Below are 25046 nucleotides of genomic sequence, written 5' to 3' on the forward strand. Positions count from 1 at the left end.
TCCAGAATGTATGACATTTTTGTTTTTTTAATTGCATTACAGAAAATAAAGAATTTATCACAATATTCTAATTTTCTGAGACAGTCCTGTATGTGAGTAGTACAACTTAAAATATATATCACTACTTGTGCTACTGTTACACTATGTTTTAACTTAACATTCACCTGTAGTTACCACCTGTGGCCATAGTGGCTGCTGTACCAGTCTGACACACTTTAAGTGCATTTGACAGTACTATTTTGAGACACAAATATGATGTAATTTACCATATTTAAATATAATTTTTGTAATTTAAAGTCACAGTGAGATGTAATTATGAGCATCTTTAGATTTAGTTGAAAATATGGGCAGTGATTAGTTGGTGATTAAATTCTAATCTTTAACATTTGATTGGATCTCTTAAAAATGAGTGTAGTTTAGTGAATACAGCATAATAGAAATTATTATGGAGTTGTAGATTACTGTTGACTTCCATCCAAGACACATATTGCTCTGCTAGCCACCTTCATTATGTATCTATGGGCTGTATCTGTGGTTGTATATAGCTATAGATAGCTAGTCGTCACAAATTTTATTCAAGATGACTCAAACACATTTTACATTTTAAAGTAATGTCTAATGTCTGTCTAATTCTATTCGTGCTAAAAAGGTATCCTTAAGAACACTTTATTTCAACTTGTGCCCTTCAGTGTAGTCATTGAAGGGCACAGTTGTCACTCATTTGTACAGATTAAATGTTGTTATTATACTGAGTACAATGTTAGTACCTAAAACATAGAAGTATAGCTAGTATACTATAATTAATTACAATTTTATATTGTTCTAATATTATTATTATTATTATTATCAAAAGGGAAATGTTTAACTTAAAAACTAATAAAGACTAATGTCAGTCTTAAGGGCTCATTCAGGCTGAACTGGAATCATGAATTCAGAAAACAAAAAAACAAACACAGAAAGTAACACTTTATTTGAAGGGTGTGCATAAGACTAAAATGGTCATAACGATGACATCTATCAAGTTTCAAGTTGCTCCGTGACTTCAAGTAAATTGGTAGAATTTGGACGTTGAATGCTAACTGCTGCTAATTGTGGTTAGCTGCTGTTAGCTAGTTACCTAGATTAGCAATTTAGTTAGCTGTTCTATTAGCTCACTCAGCCCTGGGATTCCAGGAGCCAAACGCCGCAAGAAAACCCCCTCCGTACTGTACTGTTGTCACACTGGCCCCTTTCGATCTCGGAAACTGTATTTAGTCTCAGTGTCCGGCTATAATCAAATGGAGCTTTCAGCTAGCATAGTGCTATTTCAAATCAAATTCAAATCAAATTTATTTATATAGCCCAATATCACAAATTATACATTTGTCTCAGTGTGCTTTACAGACTGTACAGGTTACGACTCCTTCTGTCCTTAGACCCTTGCATCGCACAAGGAAAAACTTCCTAAAAGAAACCCCATAATTAAAGGGGGAAAAATGGAAGAAACCTCAGGGAGAGCAACTGAGGAGGTATCTGCATATTTACGTATTTTTCTGTAAAAACAGGAAGCAAGGGTGGGACTTATTCGCGGGTATCGATTGACATTTACTGTAGCCAATAGTGCTGAATGTGCACTACGTTCCCTCACCATGCTAGCGGTTTCAGCTCCCAGTGAACATATGTAATAGCAATTTAAATGTCTACTGTTTTAATTATATAAGTTTCCTATGTTAAACAAGCCAACTGCCATTTGATGCTAACATAGGAGTGTCGGTTAGATCAAACCAGGGCCAACTGCCATTACATACAAGACAGACGCATCCTGATTAGACTGATTAACTAACAAAAGACAGGACACAGCCAAATCCTGATCAAACTGATTAACTCACTGAGACAGAATAGTGAGTGTATCACCCAATATTCTGTTTACATAACTATTACCTTACAAGCATCAAAGGGCAGTATGGCTCGGCCCCCTGTGGTTTTTTCATCACCTCGTCTCCAAACCAAATTGTATAAAATGCCTATGTGTCTTCTTCCAACCTGTGCCCTTCCATAGACTAGGCTGTATTCTGTGAAACTGGTGCCATTTGTGGCCACAAATAAATGCACAAAGACAACTCTGTCTCTATCACCATTTATTTGATTTTATATACATCTCTCCAGAGTAAAGCAGGAGAAATTCCACAACACATAGAACACAGCCTCCAAGACCGACAGAGGCCAGTTCGACCACAGTAGGCTACAGTTTCGAAGTCTTGCAGGGTTTAGCTTTTGTCAGTGTAATAAAAGTACAAATTCTCTATCACAGTGTAATGTAATGTTAACACATGAAGCTAAATAGTTTCTTTAAGTTTGTCATGTTTATGACCTTTATGTTGTATTGGTTAATGTCAAGTTGTCATAACAAATATATCTCAAACAATGTCACCTTTACAATAAAACTGAATAACACTTGCTAACAACAGTCATAAACATCCATAAAGACTCCGTGTTCATGACAGGTGTCATGTGAGTCTTATGCATACCCTTTCTAGTGTTACCAAATAAGACAAGAAAAGAAAAACAATAATTAACTAACTCCACAAAACACTGGAAATACTTTTCAGGTAGACATACAATATTCCAAAGATGAACTGTCCTGTCAAAGGTGGACAACATTGACTGGCTGATATCCAACTTTACCTAAAGGTTAGTATCAGCCGGTCTCTTCAGGAAATACTATTTCAGGTCCAGTTGCAATTCTGTTCTCTGTTCAGTATTCACATTTGCAGTGCCCAGTGTGGGTGAAGGTCTTCCATTATGCACAGCATACCAAGTGGCCCATAAACATGACTGCATCATCACATTACCTGCCTCTGAGATCTTCCAAACATTCCATCCAAAATCTGTTTAGAGGACGCTGTTATGTAACTGATCTGACATCATTGTCTCGGGGCAACATTCCTCCCACCACTTCCATCTCCTGAGCCTCCTACTCTGAAATGCAGACAGGCCTGGTCAGAGCGGGGCCACCTCCTCCACCTACAACTTCCTGTTGTGTGAGCTCATGAAAAGCCACCGGGCCCTGAGAGAAGATGCTGACTGCAGTCAGGCCACGACAGAGTGGGTTGTCTTAGAGAGAGAGGGAGACAGGGAAAGGAAAAAGGGCAGGTGGGAGATGTGAAGGAGCTTATGTAAATTTACAAGACATTTTGAAAGCAGTGTTCACCTCTGCCAAGAACTGAATGACTGCACAGGGTGACATTTAGTGAAGTGTGAGAATGCATAGAGGGACAAAACGTTATCATCCCCCAATTCACTCTGGCTGTCATTTATCAAGCAGCACGTAAGATATTTTATTTGGAGAAGTTTTATCAGCCTAATAACCCCAAAACTGGGATTTTTACATTTATGTCTTATTTACTTTAATAAACTCAGTGCATATATTACAAACACTGGAAGGAAAGGTGCACGTTACTTTATTTCTGATTTTAGTTTTAAATTGAGCCCACACCGCTGTCAGAATTAACCAAATTTCCAGAAAATAAATTTAAATAATACAAATCGATGTATGTTACTATCCACTACTGTAATGCACATTTTAGAATTGAATATAAGTATGACATTTCTCTTTGTTGAAGTTTTGTTACAGGTTACAGTCTCCTCATCTATACAGATCTGTATTTAATGTAGAAAGATAGGCCTGACAGTATGTCTGTGTTGACACCACACGTGTGCAAGTTGCAGCGGTTCAGTGAGGAAGCCATCGCACACAGGTAGGCGGTGTGGCCCAGGAGTAAGCCTGTTCCATTGCACTTTATTGCATTTTTTTTTCTTTCATTTATAGTAAACAAACTGCACACAAGAAACTGCAGGGCCTTTAAATACCTGACCTGAGCCTGCCATGCAGCATAAACAGAAGAAGCTTTACCCAATGATCACAAAGCTAATTTCTTCTGCAAGCAAACTGCTGGTGTGAGCATGACATGACAGAGAGACCCATACTATGTTAATTTAATATCTAATTTTTAACCTATGACATATTTTCAGTCTTCATCTATTGAGACTATAACTTATTTAAAAAGACGTACAAACCACTAACTGGTCTTCTCCCCCTCCCCTTTATTTTGATTTGATATATGGCAAGCTGGTGTTATTGCCCATATCAGCTACACAATTTTGTTATTGCTGTCGTCAACATAAAAAAGCTGAGACCTTTCAAACCATTTCTTTTCACTAAAGTTAAAATTGAATTGCTGTGAATCACCAGTATCTACACCCTTTAGCTTTCCCTCCACTCCATTACTTTCAAATTGACCTCTGACATTTCTCTCTGTAGGAGAGAGAGGCTTCATATCATTCTGCAGTACAACTGGCTTCCTTACAGCGTATCCAGAGATGATAGGCTGTAAAAGAGGAGAGAGTTTTGAAGGATCCATACAGATCTGACATGCAGAGACTACAGTGTGGAAGAGAAGAACATTGATAATCTCTTACAAATTATTAGGGGTGTATATGATTACATGATTCAATATGTATCTACACATGTACATGGTCCACACGATACAAAAGCTTGAGATAAGAGATAAAAGATCCAAGATGGCGCCGCGGATGACTGCCTCGCTGTGTTGGTGCACATTGTTTTGTGTTGTTTTTATTGTTAATTCAGTTTTATACGGTGGTACCCAGAGCTCTTTAATCAGAGATGAGCTCATACACATCAGGGAAACAACTCCAGTAGATTTACTTCCCGTTTTTCTCTCATCCGTGGAATAGTTGAATATTCTGGTCTACTCCATGTGCAATATTCATCTTTAGAAACTAATGCATGTGCAATATTCATTTTTGTCAACTACTCAACCGCTTGCACTTATTTAATTACCGTGCGCTCGGCACTTTACTTCATATGTTCTTTGCTGTAACGATGTATATTTCCCCGTTGTGGGACTAATACAGGATTTCTGATTCTGATGCTGATTCTGAAAAGGTGCCCTCACCTTTTGTTCATGCATTAAAACACTAGAGGAGAGGGCAATTCCGTGGACAATTCTCTCCAACGTGCTACTGCTGGGAAAAAAACGAAGAGGTTTCTATATCTTTCGTTTAATACTTCACAGACACTTAGCTGTGTGGATTGATACCAGACTGGTAGGGTTCCAGAGCTCTCCAACAAATTAAAAGGTGGAAGAATATGTTTTTCATACTAACAGTGGCCGGTGTAACGATGTGACAGTGATTCTGCAGCACTGTTCTTATGACCAGGAAACTTTTAGCATGATCTGCAAACCCTCCTACTCCCCCCGTGAGTTCGCTTCATTCTGGTCGGTGTTTACATTCCACCGCAGGCCAACGTGCAGGAGGCACAGCGCACGCTCACTGACCAAATACTAGGTGTGGAGCGGACAAACATGGAATCCATAGTTATTGTCCTCGGTGACTTTAACAAATATAACCTCAGCCATGAAGTCCCCAAATACAGACAGTCTATTAAATGCTCAACCAGAGAAGAGGATATTTTGGATCACTGTTACAGTACAATCAGCAGTGCCTATCAGGTCATGGTCACCTGACTGTTTCTTATAATAATAATAATAATAATAATAATAATAATAATAATAATAATAATAATAAGCTTTATTTGTATAGCACCTTTCATACAAGAATTGCAGCCCAAAGTGCTTCACAGCAGAAACATAACCATTAGTACAAGATTAGACAGAATAAGAGCATTTACAGTACAATAATCACAGTGATGATGTAAATGAGTCTGAAGTACCATTACAAAAATAGCAAATTTAAAATAGTATGAAATAGCAGATAGAATAGCAGAAATGAAATAGCCAGAATTAAAATAGTCTACAATAGAATTAAAATAGTATAAAATAACATTGGCACACCATTCTTGTAAATGTTTTAAACTATCAGGGCCACATTTTGAAAATATGAGATCAACAATGGGCCCCTGTGGCCCTTCAACTGGTTTACTCCCTTTGCTACCCATTCCTGGTAGTCTTTGTATTTACATTTACAGTGTCAACCTCTTTATTGACCTTTTAACGTATAAAACACAGACATCTCCGTGAGTCCAGATTCTTTTGGCAAAATCTTGGTTAATGCCCGCTTCATAAATAAACCCTGGTTTGTTAAGTTTTATGAAACCTATCGGTTAAAGCCAGTTTTTCTCCAATATATTCTTTAATCTTAGACTTTTCGACTAATTGTGTAAAGAACATGTAAACACATTTATCAGAGAAACTTTTTTCCCGTGGTAAAACAGTCTATTTGATCTCAAGTTTTTGAAAAATACACACTCTGAAATTTATCTCAGTTACCTTTACACATTCAATGTTAAACCAGTAATAATTCACCATTAAAAGGCTAAGATAAAAATATATAAAATATCACTATTAAAAGGCAAAATTAAAAAGATATGTTTTTAGCTTACTTTTGAAGATATTGAGCGAGCTTGCCTCCATAATGTCTGCAGGTAAAGTGTTCCATAGCTTTGGTGCATAATTGCTAAAGGCTGCATCCCCAATTTTCTTTTGGATGTTTCTGGGAACATTTAATAAACCAGTAGTGGATGATCGTAATGTTCTTGGGGGCACATAGTTTATTAGAGAGTTAGCAGTGTAACTTGGTGCGGTTCCGTTTTGTATACAAGAAGGAGGACCTTAAAATCAATTCTAAAAGTTACTGGAAGCCAGTGTAGAGTGGCTAACACTGGACTGATGTGGTCTCTCCTCTTGGTTCTAGTCAGCAGCCTTGCTGCAGCGTTTTGGATGAGCTGAAGTCTCTCCTTGTTTTTTTTGGAAGGCCGGTAAAGAGTGCATTACAGTAATCGAGTTGGCTTGAGATAAAAGCATGGATTAGTTTTTCAGCATCCTTTTGATTTAAAAATTGTCTGATTTTAGCTATATTTCTAAGGTGGAAGAATTGTTTTTGTCACCTTGTTCATGTGGGATTAGCTTAGATCCCTTAGAAAGCTTAGATCTGAGTCTATGATAACACCAAGACTTGTAACTTCAGGTTTAATCAAAGGAGTAAGTTTCCACATGTTATTCAGCATCATCTCTCTTTTTGCTACAGGACCTACTAGTAGGATTTCAGTTTTGTTCTCATTTAATTTTAAGAAATTATTGCTCATCCATTTATTTATTGCTGACAGACAGGTGGTGATGGAGATAATAGCTGTAGTATCATTTGGTTCAGCAGAGATGTATAGTTGCGTGTCATCCGCGTAGCTATGGAAGCACACATTGTGTTCTCTAATGATGTCCCCCAGTGGTAGCATGTACAGGGAGAACAGAGGGAGGACCAAGGCAGCTCCCTTGTGGAACTCCAAAGTGGGCATCATGCTTCTCTGATTTCTTATAGGCAGAAATTAAATATATAAATAAATAAACAAGACTATCAGCCTACAAACATGCTAGTGGCTGTGTGAGGCTGTACTTGCTTTGAGCTAAATGCTAACACCAGCGTGTTAACAATGCTAACATTTTGGAAAATACACTTATATACTTTCTTGCTTAAAGTTAGATTTAGATAGATAGATACTTTATTGATCCAGAGGGAAATTTAGGCATCCAGTAGCTTACAAGACATATGACATTACACATATTTCACCCCCCCATGCCTTGAGTTCTTTAGCCTGTCTATGGAGCAGGATGGGGACAGCAGTCTGCCACTAAACATGAACCTCTGCCTGGTGAATGTGCTGTGCAGAGGGTGGTGGGTGTTGTCCAGAATGGATAACACTTTATTCGAGGTCATTCTCTCTGCCACTTTCACCAAGGAGTCCAGCTCTGTGCCCACTACAGAGCCAGCCCTCCTCATCAGTCTGTCTGTCCAGCCAACCTGCATCCCTCTTCTTGTTGCTTCCTCCCCAACACAATACAGCATAGAAGAGAGCACTAGCCACCACAGACTGGTAGAACATCAACAGCATTTTATTTGCAGATTTTGAAGGACCCCAGCCTTGTCAGAAAGTACAGACGACTCTGCCCTTTCTTGTGAAGAGTGTTCATATTTGCAGTCCAGTCCAGCTTGTTGTCCAGCTGCAGCCCAAGCTATTTGTAGGTCCTGACCACCTCCACGTCGACCCCCTTCATGGACACCGTTTGCAGGTGTGGCCTGTTCCTTCGGAAGTTCACCATCTCCTTGGTCTTGGAGGTGTTCAGGTGCAGATGGTTTGACTTGGACCACCTCACAAAGTCCAACACCAGGTTCCTGTACTCCCCCTCTTGTCCATTCCGGACACAGCCGACGATTACTGTGAGTATTTCTGCATGTGGAAGAGCTCAGAGTTGTGCTGGAAGTCAGAGGTGTAGAGGGTGAACAAGACAGGGGAGAGTACCGTCCCCTGTAGTCCCCTGTACTTCCCAGTTCCTCTTTACTTCCATGCCACTTGCTTCCTACAGCTCATCTGTTACACCTCTCTTGGACACACTAAGGTAATTTAAGCAAGTTTCTTTCATGCTGCATGAAAGATAAATAATCAGCCAAAATACCCCCAGATGCGTCGACCTTCCTGTGAACCGCTGTCATTCTCTGTAGCTGTAGCTGATGCTAGACCATAAACAAACTACCACACACCCCAACCAAATAACTTAGGCCAGAGCAACATCCGGGAGAACAATGTCATTTAAAATAAAACTTCACTCCTTGTTTTTTTTGTTATAACTAAAATCAAGCAGTTTAAAAACTATTTTAAAGGAAATATAAATAAAAAATAAATATGAGTCATATTTATGACAATTTTGGGTCCAATGAAAGCTATTGGAGTTTCTGAAACAAAGGCATGTCACCGTTTGATCTAAATCAATTCCCATCAAAAAAATCTTAATGAGCAATTCTGAGAAATGGTGATTCCTACATTATAAGCTATCATAACATTTTATTTAAAGACCTTAATTCATTCCAAAGATTGTATGTGTGTGTTGCCATAGGTGAGTTTACTTTTGACAATGTCTATCAGCTCTCTATCCAGGTTTATCTCAACTTCACTTTGGCTGGCAGGTTGCCATTGGAGGTCATGCATGGATCAGCTTCCTCCCTTCACCTTTTGTGCAGAGGTGACTTCTTTGGGCTGATTTGCAAATAGTGTTTCCGCTGCATCTGTGCATTCGTTCCTCCTCTTCTTTGCTGGGGTGGTGTCTGGCTTCAATGTCCATCAGAAAATAGACTGAATCTCATTAATCTTAAAGCGATAGTTGGACATTTTAGAAAATAGGCTTACTTTCTCTGTTATTGAGAAGTAGATAAGATGTGGAGGGAGTTGCTTAGCTTCGCTTAGCAGAAAGACTGACTCTAGCTGTGTCAATTCAGGGGCTGTAGCCTTCGGGGAACGCAGCCTTTGCGGTCTTTAGAGGCTGGGTCCTCCGTATACCATGAAGGCTGAACCGACCGGTCTACGAAATGAGACGGTCCGGTCAACGGGGAATATCCTGGTACGTCACCAGCTGTTCACGCCCCTACCTTTTGCCGCTTCCGTCGCCTAGCAACTCTCTGAAGTTATCAAGCGCAAGCGGCTTACCCACCATTTCTTTGAACCCAAAAATGGAGCCAGAAAATATTTGTTCTTCTTGTTATGTTTTAAGGTCCCTTGGTTTTTAACATTTGTATCGTTAGCTATTTGAGTGAGTTGAAACCCAATACTTACATCTAAAAGTAAAATTGTCTGCTGTTCCTCCAAAAAAACTTCTCCGGGCACGCAATGAATCTTCGGATATCTGCAGCCATGAAGGATACATCAGATGTATCCTCCAAATCCGGCAAAAGAAGGCTGCATTTGAAGGAGATTCCGAAATGGGAAACCCCCGTCGCAGGCGCTGTGACGTTATCAGTCTACAAATGCAGCCTCCGAAGGCAGCAGCCCCTGAATTGAGACACAGCTTCTGTCTCTAAAGTCCAAAATCTACCTACCAGCACCTATTAAAGCTTACCAATTAATATGTTGTATCAAATTAGTTTAAGCCTTACACTGACCATAATTTAAATTGTATGTGAAGTTACATGCTGTCAGCTCCAGGACTTCCTCGAGTCTTGTTGTCACCATGTGGTCCTGCTCCATTCCACATGCACATTGATGCACATAAATGAGAGTATTATCATCCTTCTCATCTAGTTCTCAGCAAGAAAGCACATAAAGGTTTTTCCAAAAATTGCATAAAGAATGAAACGATCAATACAGGGAGATATTTTATATCTGTTGCCACACTCTGGTTCATCAACAGCATCCATTTTCTCTTCTTTGGAGGACGGTTGTCCCAACTGATGTGGTGCTCTGGAGTAGGGATCAACCAATATGTTTTTGTAGGGCCGATTCTGATTGTGTCATGATCTTGGTTTTCTGTTTCCTGTTTAAGTTTGAAGTTTCACTCCCCCTTGTGTCATGTCTTGCTTTACTTCCTGTCCTTGTGTTTTATCCTCCCCCTGTGATTGTTGATTTGTTCCTCCTGTGTCCATTCTCCCTGGCCTTGTGTCTCGTTCCCCTCATTAGTTTCTGTGTATATCCCCTCATTAGTTTGTTTCATTGTTCCTTGTCTGTTCGTCATTCATGTTACACCTTTGTTCTGGAAGTTTCCCTCGTGTCTCCTCGTGATCCCTGGTGTCTTCCTGGTTTGTGTTTTTACTTTTTACCTTTTGTTTTTCATAGCTTGATCCCTCTGTTGTTTTGCATTTTGCTTTTGTACTTTCAGCTTTGGTATTAAAGGCTCACTTTTTGTTATAATCATCGTTCTGTTTACTGCATTTGGGTCGATAGATAGATAGATAGATAGATAGATAGATAGATAGATAGATAGATATCGATCGATAGATATAGAGATATATAGATATATATATGTATGTGTGTGTATATATATATATCTATATATATATATAGATATATATATATATATATATATATCTCTCTCTATATATCTATATATAGAGATATATATATCTCTCTCTCTATATATCGATCGATCGATCGATCGATCGATATCTATATATATCTCTCTATATATATACACATATATATATAGAGATAGATATCTATCTATCTATCTATCTATCTATCTATCTATCTATCTATCTATCTATCTATCTATCTATCTATCTAGATAGATAGATAGATAGATAGATAGATAGATAGATAGATAGATAGATAGATAGATAGATAGATAGATAGATAGATAGATAGATAGATAGATAGATAGATAGATAGATATATATATATATATATCTATGTATATGTATATGTATATATATATATATATATATGTATATATATATAGAGATAGATAGATAGATATATATATATATATATATATATATATATATATATATATATATATATATATATATATATATATATATATATATATATATATATATATATATATATATATATATATATATATATCTCTCTCTATCTATCTATCTCTATATCTCCACCATGCGTAAATGGCTAAAACGGGGTTCACTGACACATTTTCTTTTTTTTTAATGATTGATTTATTTATATTTAGGCCAAAGCACATCAGACCTATTGTTTCTATATTGTGAAATAAGTTTGTAGGACAAAGTACTGATGAAGTACAGTGTTAGCTTGGGTTTTAAGGAGCTGTAGCATTTATTCACCAACAAATAAACAATACAACCACTGCACTGCTATATTCACAACTATAACGTTATTGCTAACTTCATACTCACTGCCACACACATGCGGCTGGCCGCCAGGCTTGCAAAACATTGACAGAGTAACGTTATGCCAGGCAGACACACAGCTGACAACCTTGCAGCTAAACTGCAGTGATGCTGTGGAGACTTACTGGGAAAGTGGCTACATGTGTCCATGACAATGCACACAACATCCTGGCTGCTAACTCTACTGAATGAGTGAACCGGGGACTCAGTTGCCTATTTTGCACATACACTGCTAAATTATTGATATAACCAGCTGGGCAAATTGTTAGGAAATTCAACCCCAGCAGGATCCTTGCATACAAGGAACTAATCTTGTCGGTTAATGATCGATTAATGAGTGAAATAAAAACTAGCATCCACTGTTGGATGACAGTGGCAAGTGGGCAAGTGGTACATATGTTTTTATGAACTGTTAAACCAACACAACCTCTCTATTTGTTGGTTATTTATGTTCATAATGATTATTTTCAGGGAGTGGCTTTGTAGAGAGGCCTGAAGAGACGGGCTGTCTGCATTTTGTCGACTTTCTCACGAGATTTAGAGATTTTGGAGTTAGTGCTGCTTTCTTGGAAAAGAGTTGCCAACATTGGGATGGGTTTTACTGTTGGATCATTTTATATATCTAGTTTACTCTTGCTGGCTTCTCCAGCGTTACCTACCCAAGCTTTAAATGTGATAGTTTTGACTACCTGGCTGTAGAGCATGTCTCCAGTTTTTGCTGTGGGTGATGCAGTTGCTTGGCTTGCTGACTGTTGAGTCCTTGTGAGTAATTGGTGCAGTTCCCTGGCTGGCCACCAGAGACTTTCATCTTCCTGGATGTAGTCTACTGTATGAGCATAAACACTCTCCGATGCAAAATCCAAAAATAGAAAACATAAATATTTCTCTCAGGCTTGAGCCGGTTTCTAGATGATGTAATGCATCAGACGCTGGTCAGCTCCAACATGGCTTTCTCTCATTGTTTGCCACACGTATTCTCTGATATCTATTTAGGACGTGTAAAGCCAGCATTCTGTAGCGGAGTAGACAGCTGGATTACTCTATGCCTATTTGGTGAAAGAGAAACACATGTAGTGGTTAAACAAGCATGGCTAAACTTCACACAACAGCAGTGAGACACAGACACCCGAGCCTGAACCCTGGCAAATTAATGTAAACAGTAACTGAAACGTACAAGCATGCAATTGAGAGGTTTGTATCACTTCGACTGCATTAGGGCCGGCTGGCACAGGAACTGGGAAATGCTTCGCGTTTCTCGGCAAGTCTATTATCCTTTGTGGGGCCAAAGTAGATTGGAGGTTGCAGCTGGCGCAACAAAATGAGATTTATCTCTTTGGAATAGAAAAAGACAGTAATTTTTCTACCACTGGCTCCGGTTAGTGGGGAGAGGGGGTGTGAAAGGAGTGAATTAGCTCGTGTGGAGTTGAGGGATGGATTTGAAAAGAAGTGAAAAGAGATGCACGCCAGGGAAATGACTTTCTCCTAATTGTGGGTTGGACAATTTAATCCTGTCATAAAAAGAGCCCCAGAGAACCGGTGAGACGAGAAAACATTTTTATTGACTAAAGCCGTGTGATATCTGAGTAAATTGAACTGGACAAATACACACAAACTGCTGCTGGAGAGCTTATTGGTGTTTGCCTCATACAAGCGGATTGAATTGAAATAATTGGGGGCATACTGGTGTCTAAAATCTGAGAGATATTAATTTTGATGAAAACCTCTAAGTCAAGTCATTACCGGAACATCAGCAGAACAAATACTCTGAGATGTTTAATATTAATCTGTCGACATTTCCGCTCCATGCTTATGTTGACTGATCATTTTATGTGCTTACCTCACACACAAACCTGCTGGGCTTCAAATGAGAAAGATCTTAATGCATGTGATCTAATACTAATACTACTAGTCACTTTCTATCCTTGTTACAGGGTGAGGCTCAGCCACAGGGCGCTGCCAAAATATCTGACAGTCTTAAGAAAGTGTTCTCTGTGATAGTGTGCTCACTGGGTGATGGTCGCCTTCCAAAATTTGGCTACTGGAAGGGCTGTAAAGGTTGTGCTGCCAGCGCTGTGGAAAGCCAGAGGAGGGGCTCACAGGCACTGAGCAGATGATTTTTCTATAAACTGAATATTTCTGCTCGATACACAACATCTATCCTTAGGCAGCTTCATGTGACTTCATCACAGAGGGCAATGCATTTACTTCTAGTGGCAGTCCCGCCTCCATCACAAAGAAAAACCCGGCTTAGCTTCTTTCTTTCATGGGTGTATGTGGTGATGACGAATGACACATGTCACGTATGGGGCTAAGCCATGTGCGTGTCATTTCTTCTTTTGGTAGTTACAATATTGACCAAATTAGTATGCAAGTAAAAAACAACTGGATTTTAATTAAACATTTAAATACAAAATATCATGACAACCAAACTCATATCAATACAAACAAACTTAATTTAAACAAAGCCACGAGTGACCAACTTGGGGTGCAGGTGAGTTAGTGTGAAGCACATCCTGTTTGCTGGGGATCAACTGTAAGGGGAAATTAATAAACTTAATCCTGCTCACGGTGTGTACACATATTCAGTAAATGTTGATTCTTACTGCTTACAAAATCAGTGGCCAAGTGATTTAATCATGTTTGTCCCAAACTGACTCGACATCATCATCACCATCATTCATGTCCTCGCTGTTTGTTTCCTGCATTAATATTCACCAGCATGCAAACATCTAAATGTCTGTACTCCAGAGATGCATTTAAAAAAAACAGGGGTTGATGACATGGCGTGCCTCACAACAGTTTACATGCTGAGACGAAAGTGTGTTTTCTGGAGAAGAAATCTACCTACCTACCTCCTACAATAATGGATTGATTATTAATGAGAACAACAGTATTCTCTTATGTTTTCTTCCTAACGTGGTGTACATGGTGGCTTCCGCTGGTGTGAGGAATCTCTGGATCTTCACCTCATACTTTGAGTTTGTGTTTACTGTAAGCTGTGCCCCCTCAAGAAAGACTCTGTGTTGTTGTCTGCCTGCCTCAGCAGTCGTTCCTCTCTCTGCTAATTAAAAACCATCCTCGGCCTCCCTTCACCCGCTCACAGGTAGCTGAGCTGGAGCTTCAAGTATGTAGAGGACTGTTTTACCTACAGTCAAAAACACTTTGTAAGAAAAGTATGATTAGCGCAACTCAAGACTCCATAGATTGTCATTTTTGTTCAGACAAATCACATCTGATGATAGATAACAATATTTATTATATTTGACTTTTTTTTGACTAAAACAAGTAGGCCTATATCATAAGTATAACACTGCCTATATTAATGTTGGTGTAGAAACCAAACCTATTATTTCCATGTATCTTATATGGACCTCAAAAAGGCAAAATAATAATATATATAAATATATCATAATATACTCATAGGGTGTTATTAGAAGTCATTTTTTATTTCCTTACAGGTATTTTTCTTTCATAATGCCACTTTCCATGACATAATTATTATCACTAATCCTCGATCACTTACATTCCAGCCAAATACATATCTACCCAAATCTGTTACCATGAACTGTTACTATCTATATTCTATCATCTAACATAAATCAACATTTTATATTGAGTTAATATATTTTATTAACCCCTTTAACCCAATTTACAACAAAAACTCAAACTTCTTATTCATAGAGTCATAACTCAGTGTCAAAACTTACAACATGCAAAATAAAATTCATAAAAGAAAAAAAGTAGATCATCTAAATCAGTGGTCCCCAACCATCGGTCCGTGGGTCATTTGGTACCGGGCCGCACAGAAAGATTGAATAAAAAAATATTTTATTTTGAAAGGGGTTTAATTTTGAAAAATCACCGGATACATCTGTCTGTGCGTCTCTGTCTCTTGACACGTGATACTTTACTTAAAAAAATTAAGCCCACAAGCAACAATGAGGCTAACCAAACGTCTTTAAAGAGCTTTTTTGGAAAAGGGGAAAAGACCCAATGAGGAGGCATTTAAAAGACAATATCAGGAGTCCTGTACCTGTAGCGATAAACACCTCAATACGTGTTTATCGTTACATGCGCCGCTCTGCATAATATACAGGCTCGCAAATGAGGCAACGAAGCCTTCATAACGGCTTCACCGGCACCCGGCATTAAAAGACAAGCCCTTGGAGTTTTCTGAAAGAAAAAAACATGAACAAGAAGGACATAAACAATTACTCAGAACTTTCAGTTGATATGGTTCTTATATCCTTGCAACACTGCCACTGCCGATGTTGCCATACGTGTGCTAACGCTTATGTTCATACAGTTCATAACAATTTCTATGTTGTTTTTTCTCTCATAGAACATGCCATTAACATGTAAAATAATGCCATTTCTGAGTTAGTTTTACTGAGTAGCTTTATCCTGAAAATATCAATACATAGTAGTGTGACTAAAAACTAATCTAGTAATCTAAACAGCCTCGGGCTCCAAGGGTTATTAATGTAGTTAATATGGAAACCAACTTGTTTATTCCCATGTGATATGTACATGTATGTCAGAATCATTTGAATTGCCATGTAGTTTTCACCTACAAGGAATTTGTTCTGGTAACATTGGTGCATAAATATAAAAGAATTACAATTAAAATGTACAATTAACAATATATAAAAAATATAAACATGTATGTATGGAAGTCCAAAATTACCTAATTACAGCCCAAATTCAGAATCTGTCCAAACATCTCCTGTAATACAGCAAACACATAATCCACCAAAGAGCACGTGATAAAGATTATTTTAATTCTATCCCGGTATTCACCCCTCTTCTCATAGGACACTGTTGTGTTTCACAGCTCTTTCTACAGATACTGTGGTATCTTCCTGATTCCAGCATATTTTTCCTTATCAGCTTCTCACAGAGCTTCATCTGAATTTATTATCATTTTGATTTGAAAATCTCTCGCTGTGTCTTGTGCTGCAGTACTGCTCTCTGCCTGAACGGTTACTGAATGGTCTGCTGGCGGGGGTGTTTACCGAAACACAAAAAACACTATGTGATACTGACATATTTGTTATTAACAGAATGGGCATTTGAGGAGTATATATGTCTTTCTTATCCTTTGTTTTGGGGAAAATTTTTATATCTGGAGTACAAAATGCTACCTAAGAAACACAAATTAGCAAAAGAGAAGGTGTTCATAAGGAGAGGTCCCGTGGGTCAATTTACAGAGAATAATAGCCGAGGAAAATGTCCGGGCCCTTAGCTTTCTGCAAAAGAGAAGGTGTTCATAAGGAGAGGTCCCGTGGGTCAATTTACAGAGAATAATAGCCGAGGAAAATGTCCGGGCCCTTAGCTTTCTGAAAATATGGCCCCCTGAACAATATAGTTGAGAGATGTCGGCCAGTGTGAACTTCGACTTTCTTCAAAACCTGAGGCATATACATTTAATGGGTCATTGACTTTATTGAGGCCCCATAAAATAAAATAGTTTCATGGCAGCTTTTGCACTCATGATGCGTAGACTGTAGCGTTGCTGTCGTAAACACTTCCATAGAGTCACTTCCAAATATTACGCTTCTGATATACCTGATCCACGACAAAGTGAATCTATATTAATCATGTGACACATTAAGAAAGGTATCTCAGTCCAGCTCTCCTCCACAATCTGCATGGATCTGCCTTTCTTCTTTCTGAAGAGGGATTTCTGCAGCCAGTGTAGCCTTGGGCTTGCTTTCGGGGGGCTTTGGGCTCAGGCTTTGAAGCAAGCTGTGAGGGACTGACCACTGCAGCTTTCTGGATGTGTATGTATGTGTGTGAATGAGACAGCATGAGAGAATAGTGAACGTGATTCTGCATGTTGATGCACATACAAATCCCTAAATGTTTGTCATGAGGCTTTTTCTAAACAGTATTGTGTCACATGTTCTTGTCAGAGATGTCTTATCTCTGTCTCCACAGAGTGCTATTCACCATGAGCGTATCTTGCATTTGTCTGTTTGATGGATAGAGATTGTCCTCTGAGGATGGGCTAGATACTCAGCTAAAACATTGCATGTCCAACCCTATGTCAACATGCTTAAATCTCCAGACATTGATGTTAAGTAGCCTGTACTTTACTTTTCAACCTCCTCATTCAGCTGCCATTTTAAAAGCTTCATGCAGTAAACATAATGCGCCCCACTTTCTTCTCCTTCAATTGGCTCCAGTCCCCCACAATCCTCAAGGATCAGAAATTATATCTAATGGTTGGATGGATGGACTGTGATTTTCTGATTTTGTTTGATTTTCATTGGTTTGCAGTTGGCAGGTGTGCATCTCTTCTGTGCTTTGCCTTTTATTCAGGCAATGAAAAAACAGCTGTGCTACTGAAGAGGGATCCCTCCCTCGATGTGTGGCTGACTGTACCGAGCCAGCTCTTAGATGAGATAATAAAAGTCTCCACGATCTGTTCTCTCCAGAAGGACATCATGTACTGTACCACATAAATAATATTAAAACGCATGCTCACAACGGAGCTTTGCATTCAACCAAGATAAATACATCCTCCTGTCTAATCAGAGCTTTAAAATGTGGCACCAAAGCTTTTTTTAACTAACAAACTGAACCAGGACTGATATGTTTCATAGACACTGTTCTGCCCTTACAGCGCGTATCCCTATGCGTAGCTAGACATTTAGCTAACATTCAAAAGTCCTCCAATAAAGATGCAAGGTTTGCTTTCTTGACTTTACTGTTCTTCTTTTAGTTTGTAAAACTGTAACAATACAAAAATAAAACACATAAGTATGCAGGCTTTACATAACATATACGTAGCACTGTACAAACAACACACATACTATTCAAATAATTAGCTATCATTAGCATCACTATTAGCTAGAAATAGCACAGATCGCCATTAGCACACATTAAACTAGCTTCAGACCAAAAGTTACAAACTTTAAACATTCTGCACATAACACATCCAAATTGCACATGAATAACTCACAGATAAATAGTCTCCAAGGCTCAAGCATCACAGACATGAATACAGTTTACATGACGTCTCTGCTCCATGTGTTGATCTCCATGCTCCGTTGATAAAGATCCTCGCAAAGTAGAGAGTGCTCACTCTGACATGCCCCCAGCAAACCAACAAACCAAGGAGCGCTCACTCTGAGCCAAAAAACATGTCCCAACTCTATAAACATAGAAATAGGCAGCACAGACACACTCAGAGAGAATGAGAACAGACTAAGTATGGTTCAAGAAGTGACTTTGCAACATACAGCTGATGCATCGAGCACTGATCACATACACAGTGAAGAAAACAAACATCTAAAAACAAATCAGCAGTAGGGACTTGGCTTGGGAATCCAGATGCCCTTGCCCTTTTTCCTTGAGCAAGGCATCGGACCCCCATACTGCTCTCCGGGCATAGAGTGTAAATTTGACTTTTTTTCTGCTGTGCTATTTACATGTGTAATGATAAAAAGAGGATTTACATCTTCCATTTTCAATTAAAGAACACCATTAGTTCAACCCATGGAAAATGTGATACATTTGACACAAACTGTAAATTGATTCAATTATTAGCAATGTAGTAGGTCCTTACTGATGGTAACATTTCTTGCAGATCTTATAATTTATTACTGAACGTTGATAGCAAAGAGTTCTACTAAGACATCTAATCTTAGACTCCACCATCTAATTCATACATTTTGCTATTCGGAATGTGGGGGTGATGCACAAACATTACCTTCTCAAGCCCCTCAGAAGCCAAAGCTGGTGGCTATACCCTGGCACATAACAAAGCTCCATGAGTGCAGGGGCCCCAGATTACATTGATTTTTTAAAGATATTTTAATTTGGTGTCCCGTATCTGATGATGTTATGGTGGAAATGCCCTCAGTCAGTGCTGTTATTGTTTTAATTTGTCCAAAAATTTGCAGCCAAGATATAATATGTCCGCTCTATTAAACATCTTCTCCATCAACAGCAGCACTCACAGGTAGCAGACTGCACTATAACCTTCATAGTTGAAGAAATTAACCAATTGGCCTAGTTCATTCATTCAGACCTACCTGCATTACATCACACCACATTATTAAAAAACTATTCCACATTTTCAAATTCACAATGAAATTTAACAGACTTGTTGAAACCAAAAGAAGAGCTGATTTAATACAGTTGGAGAATTTAAAACGGACACAAGTCCGCCTAACTGGAACCTGCCTATCTGCCTGGAGGAAACAAAGCTATCAGTAGTTCAGTTAAATTTGCACCAGTCCATCAGTCAGAGCAGTGGCGGAGCTAGGTTTTCAAGTTTGGGTGGGCTTAGCCCAGAGGTGAGGTGGAGCTGTGTGAACCTACATGGTAGTACAACTACCATTAAAGAAACTCAGATGGCATTTTCTTAGCCATTCAGTCTGTGGAAACGGTGATCTGATTAGTGTCCTCAGCTGAGAATATTCTCTATGTTTGACTTATCACGTTAATAAATATATTGATTTAACTAGAAGATTGCTGTTTTGATTCGACATTCAAGCTCCGAATTCCCTCTTTGTGTCTCCCTGTTGAGCTGCAGCGGAAGGATGGTAACAAAAACAATTACATCTTATACTAAAAAGGCTGTGAAATTGTAAGATATCCACTTGATTTAACTTCGTAGGAAACCTTCTACTAACTTCAGATTGGACTTCCGAATAAATTTCTATGCAGAATGAGGACTGCAGATTGTGTGCCCTATCACTCATATTGAAAGCACATTATAATGGATCTCTTAATGTCAAATATGAAAAGGAATAATGAATACACCAGAAACCTCTGTCAATGTACATCACCACCTGACTATTGTTTTAAGACAGTCTTGAAAAACTTGAAATCCGACCTTTAAGTTATCTTCACAAAAGGTGAAGTGAAATTCCGTTTTTGTGGGGGGTTTTTTAACATTCAGAGTTAGGTTGACAATGTAGATATGCTAATATCTGACTTTTTTTTATATATTCTTTTTGTTCCCCAATACCATTTATATATATGCAGTTTAGCTGATTCGAAATGTACAATTAATTAGCAGGAACATCTGCAATAACAATTCCAAACGAAACAAAAAAAAAAAAAAAAGTAGAAGAAATTCTGATATATGACTTTTAGGCATTGACTAAGGAGTGGACATAGTCACCGTGACGTCACCAATTGGTTTGTGGATTACGGTTTACGACTTTGGCATTTTGGCCATCCCTTGTTTTTTTACAACCAGAAGTGATACAGGGATGGGGCTGAGTACAAGCGAACTCTGAACAAGACATTTTTAGGCGACCAAAATGTTACAATTAACTTTCATAAACTGAAAACACACTGTAAAAAGGGTTCAAGTTTTAAGAACAAATCACAGAGATCACCCAAACCGGAAGAAAATGGTACCGACCTGTCAATCACAAGGTAGCCACGTCCTGAATCTTATGCTGCATTATTGTTTATTTTACTCTAAATGGGACCATCATTAACGAAATGAACATCATACTGTATTAAAGAAGATTTTAAACTAACTGTTGAGAGCATAAACTTGTTAGGAAAATGTTTAACGAGGTAATACATCAAGTGAGAAGTCGGATCATTCTATACTATACAATTGGACTGCTTTTTGAACCAGAGGAGTCGCCCCCTGATGGATATTAAAGAGAATGCAGGTTTAAGAAACTCCTTTACTGGCTTCACTTTTCAGACCCCAGAGATTTCTGCTGGCTTTTGGGTAAAATGTAAGATCTTTTGACTTGACAATACATATACGGCAATGTTTACTTTGGAACATTAACATTGAGAAATTCTCCTGTAATGAACTACCACACAGTACAATAACACTGCCATGACAAAGGCAATGGTTTCCATGGTGACTGCCTTATTAGCCTGGCATTTGCTGTAAGCAACTATTAAATGTAACCTATATTCCAGTGTTAGTGTCCATCTTGAAAACCTTCTGACTTTAAATACACACACACACACACACACACACACACACCTCACAACAAATTACGAGGTGTTATCACATGTGACAGTGGGAAGCTCTTTACTACACAAATTATAATTTTGCACTAAATCAAAATCAATGTTGCACTACAAAGTGGTATAAATAGACAATTCCATGCCCCGCAGTTAAACCATCCCTCCCTGACTTCTGCAACTGTTTGGATGCTTGACTTCAAAACATTCTACTGTGCTAGTTACATAATGCAAAATATTCCAAAGGCTTGTCATATCACATGTCACCGCATATTGTGAAGAAAAACCTGCTGCCTGAAATTGAAAAAAGACAAATAAAGACATTCATAATTTTCACACAGCACCCTTTCCACAACTGAATTATTAATTTGCTGCATTATTCAACAAAGCGTTATTTATTCTTTCCTTGGGTTTTTAATCTTTGCCAGCAATGACTTTGTTCCATTATTAAAGAAACCTGCCCTTTAACAAAGACATCACCTCTGGCAGGGTGAATGGGCTCAGTGCTCAAACAACCAGAATGAGAATGACTTTGTTTCCCACAGTTCACTGCTACAAAGCTTACCTGTACGTAGGCCTCAGGAGACGCACACATGAGACTTTCCTACTTATTAGTTGACTACAGCTGGTGTCTTCAGTGTTTCACGTCCTGCATGTCATTGTTCCCTTTTTGAACTCTTGTTAGTTTCTTTATGCAGCAGCAAGTCTTTCTTTAAATTGTACTGAAAAGGAGGCAATGTTCTGTTGAGGAAAAAGTTGAAGAAATCGCAGCTTGAGTGTCGAATCAATACAGAAAACTTCTAGTTAAATCGATATATTTATTAATATAAGTCATGAACATGGAAAATATTCTCAGCTGAGGACACTTATTAACTCCTCGCAAACATATGGATTGTACTAAACAGAAAGGATGTAACATTCTCCGATTGGGCCACGTTGGCGCGGTCACGCCCCTTGGAGAGCAGCGTTATGACGAGATGGTTGTAGATATGTACCTTAAAGGAGAAGTGTACCTAATGTGTTTTACATTCAATATTGTGCTTGTTATACATTCAGTGCAGAAAATACATATTGTGCAAAAATACATATTGATTGAGGTAGACAAATACATATGATAGTCTTCAAGTGTGGATTAATACAATCAGGAGTTATTTACTTCACAGTTCCCACAAATTCATGTACTGTGCATTCTCAGTTTGTCCCTTCTCTCCTAACTTCTCTATCTAAACTCGCCGATAACCTGGCAATAAATGGCCGAATAACTGATTTTTATTTGTTGTGAACACATCACTGACATATTTCAAGTTGATATTGTCAGAGTTTGTTCCCCTGTTCCTCTTCAGCCAGGTTCTCAATTCCCCAGACCCCTCCATTGCCATTTTCCTTCCATCCCCAGATGTCCTTGGACTTTCCCTCCTTTCCCCATCACCTGACTGCCACACCAATCTACACACACCTGCTTCTACTTCCCTTATCTGCTCAAGGCTATTAAATGAAAGCTGAGACATGGTCTCTGAATCCATGGGAGCTATGATGTATGACTAATGCGCAATGCTACTGGAACTGCGATGTTTGCGGATTAGAGGAGGCCATGCAGGAAATAAAAGGGATTGTGTAAGGTGCTCTTTGGGTGCTAAGCCTGAGTGAACTGGGTACCCTCCAATGGTGGCCGATCTTCATATCTTTCTTTTTTTCGTAAGAAATATATTGTGACCCAAGGCTAACTCATCAATCCTCCTCATATTCTATGATTGTGCGCTAGCTATTGAACCTTTCGCCAAACACAAACCAGATGTAACTGTGCATGTGTTGTACCCCAATGATATGATGCCGTTACTTCTCTATTTTAGCCTACTGGCATCTGCTCAGCCTAGCCTCCTCACCTGCACCACCCAATCACCCACCTGCTTCCAATTCCCTCTGATTACATGAAGCTCTACAAGCCCAGTTCCTTTTGTTAATGTCTGCCTGAGGTTTCCTGCTCTTCCCCTGTCCTGCCCCATACCCGTAGCCTGCGGTCCCTGGCTCTGTTCTTCAGTTCCCAGACCAGACCTTCCTGTCAGAACTAGTGCCATTTGAACTCTCTGCCTGTAAGATATTTACAATAAATCCCTGAATTCCTCCTGATGCCTCCAACTGCCTGTATAGTGGTCCAATCCTTATTGTCCTGTAGTACCAACCTTAACAGATATTGCAATAACAGTTACATCATTCACAGGTGGGTCAGTTCTTTCAGTTTCATCTGCTCAGGTTTAAGATGGGCAATGTTATGCTGGAACATACAGTATGTGAGAGATGGATGTAGTGCGCTATTCATTCCTAAAGTTGCTCACTAAGTGCATATTGTATTGGCTGGTGGTAACCACAAAGAATAGGACTCAAAAGCACAACTCAGTTGCTGGGATAAATTCAATAAAAAAGTATTTACTTGGCAGAAAACAGGGTCGTACACGGGTGATCAATGGGAGACAGGCAAACAAATCCGACAAGGATTAGGCAAAAGGCATAATTAAAAACACGGGCAGAGAGCAGGATAACAAGGAACATAAAGACAGGTAAAATGCTGGGATGCTTGATATGGAGAACAAAGATGAAGTGGCAACAGACAAAGGGACTGGAGGGCTATTTAAAGGGAGAGACTAATGAGGGGAGTGACAACAGGTGAGGTCGCTGCAGCACTGATGAGACAGGTGAACACAAATCAGGGCAGGAAGTGAAGTTGGCTGCAGCGAGAGGATAGGTGAGTGAAAAAAATAAAACAGGAAACATATACAATGAATATTCAATTATGGGAGAGGGCGGGATGTTACACATATACTGAAAAGGTTTTTCAGGCTTCTGCATTTTTGGGTCCTCAGAGCATTAGCATGGCTGTGTCGCCTGATTCTGTTTCCATCCCTTGGTGATCTTTACTGTCTATATAACAAGTACTAAGTGCTATTTGTCTCCTTCCATCTGGTTCTGTTTTTCTGATCTAACATTAGCAAGTACTAACTTTTGCATAGTTTAGATTTTCTGGCTCCATAAATATAAACATTTTCAAATTTGAGTTGTGTTTTGACTGCAAATTTATTAGAATATCAGAGCACATTTTTGGACTGTTACCGGAAGAAAGGAGGATACCCTCCACCCTCCAGCACTCTAATAGCTGACACATATACTGTATGAGCTATGAGAGACCTGACGCACTCTGACTATTTATTGGAGTTATGGAAGTGGGTGACCCAGTTATCCAAGTCTGTTTTACATCTGGGCTGAATTTTGGATACTGAAACCGTGAGTTATACTTGCATGACATCTTAATCACACCTAATTAAGGACAGGATGTGAGGATACACAAGCTCTTCAAGCTGAGCTAATCAAGTGGAATGAAGAGAAATGATCCTCTTCATCAAAGCAATTCAAAGCTGAGAGTCTCATTCATGTGTTTTGTGTTT

Source organism: Cottoperca gobio, chromosome 19, assembly GCF_900634415.1.
Source record: "Cottoperca gobio chromosome 19, fCotGob3.1, whole genome shotgun sequence".
NCBI classification, from domain to species: domain Eukaryota; kingdom Metazoa; phylum Chordata; class Actinopteri; order Perciformes; family Bovichtidae; genus Cottoperca; species Cottoperca gobio.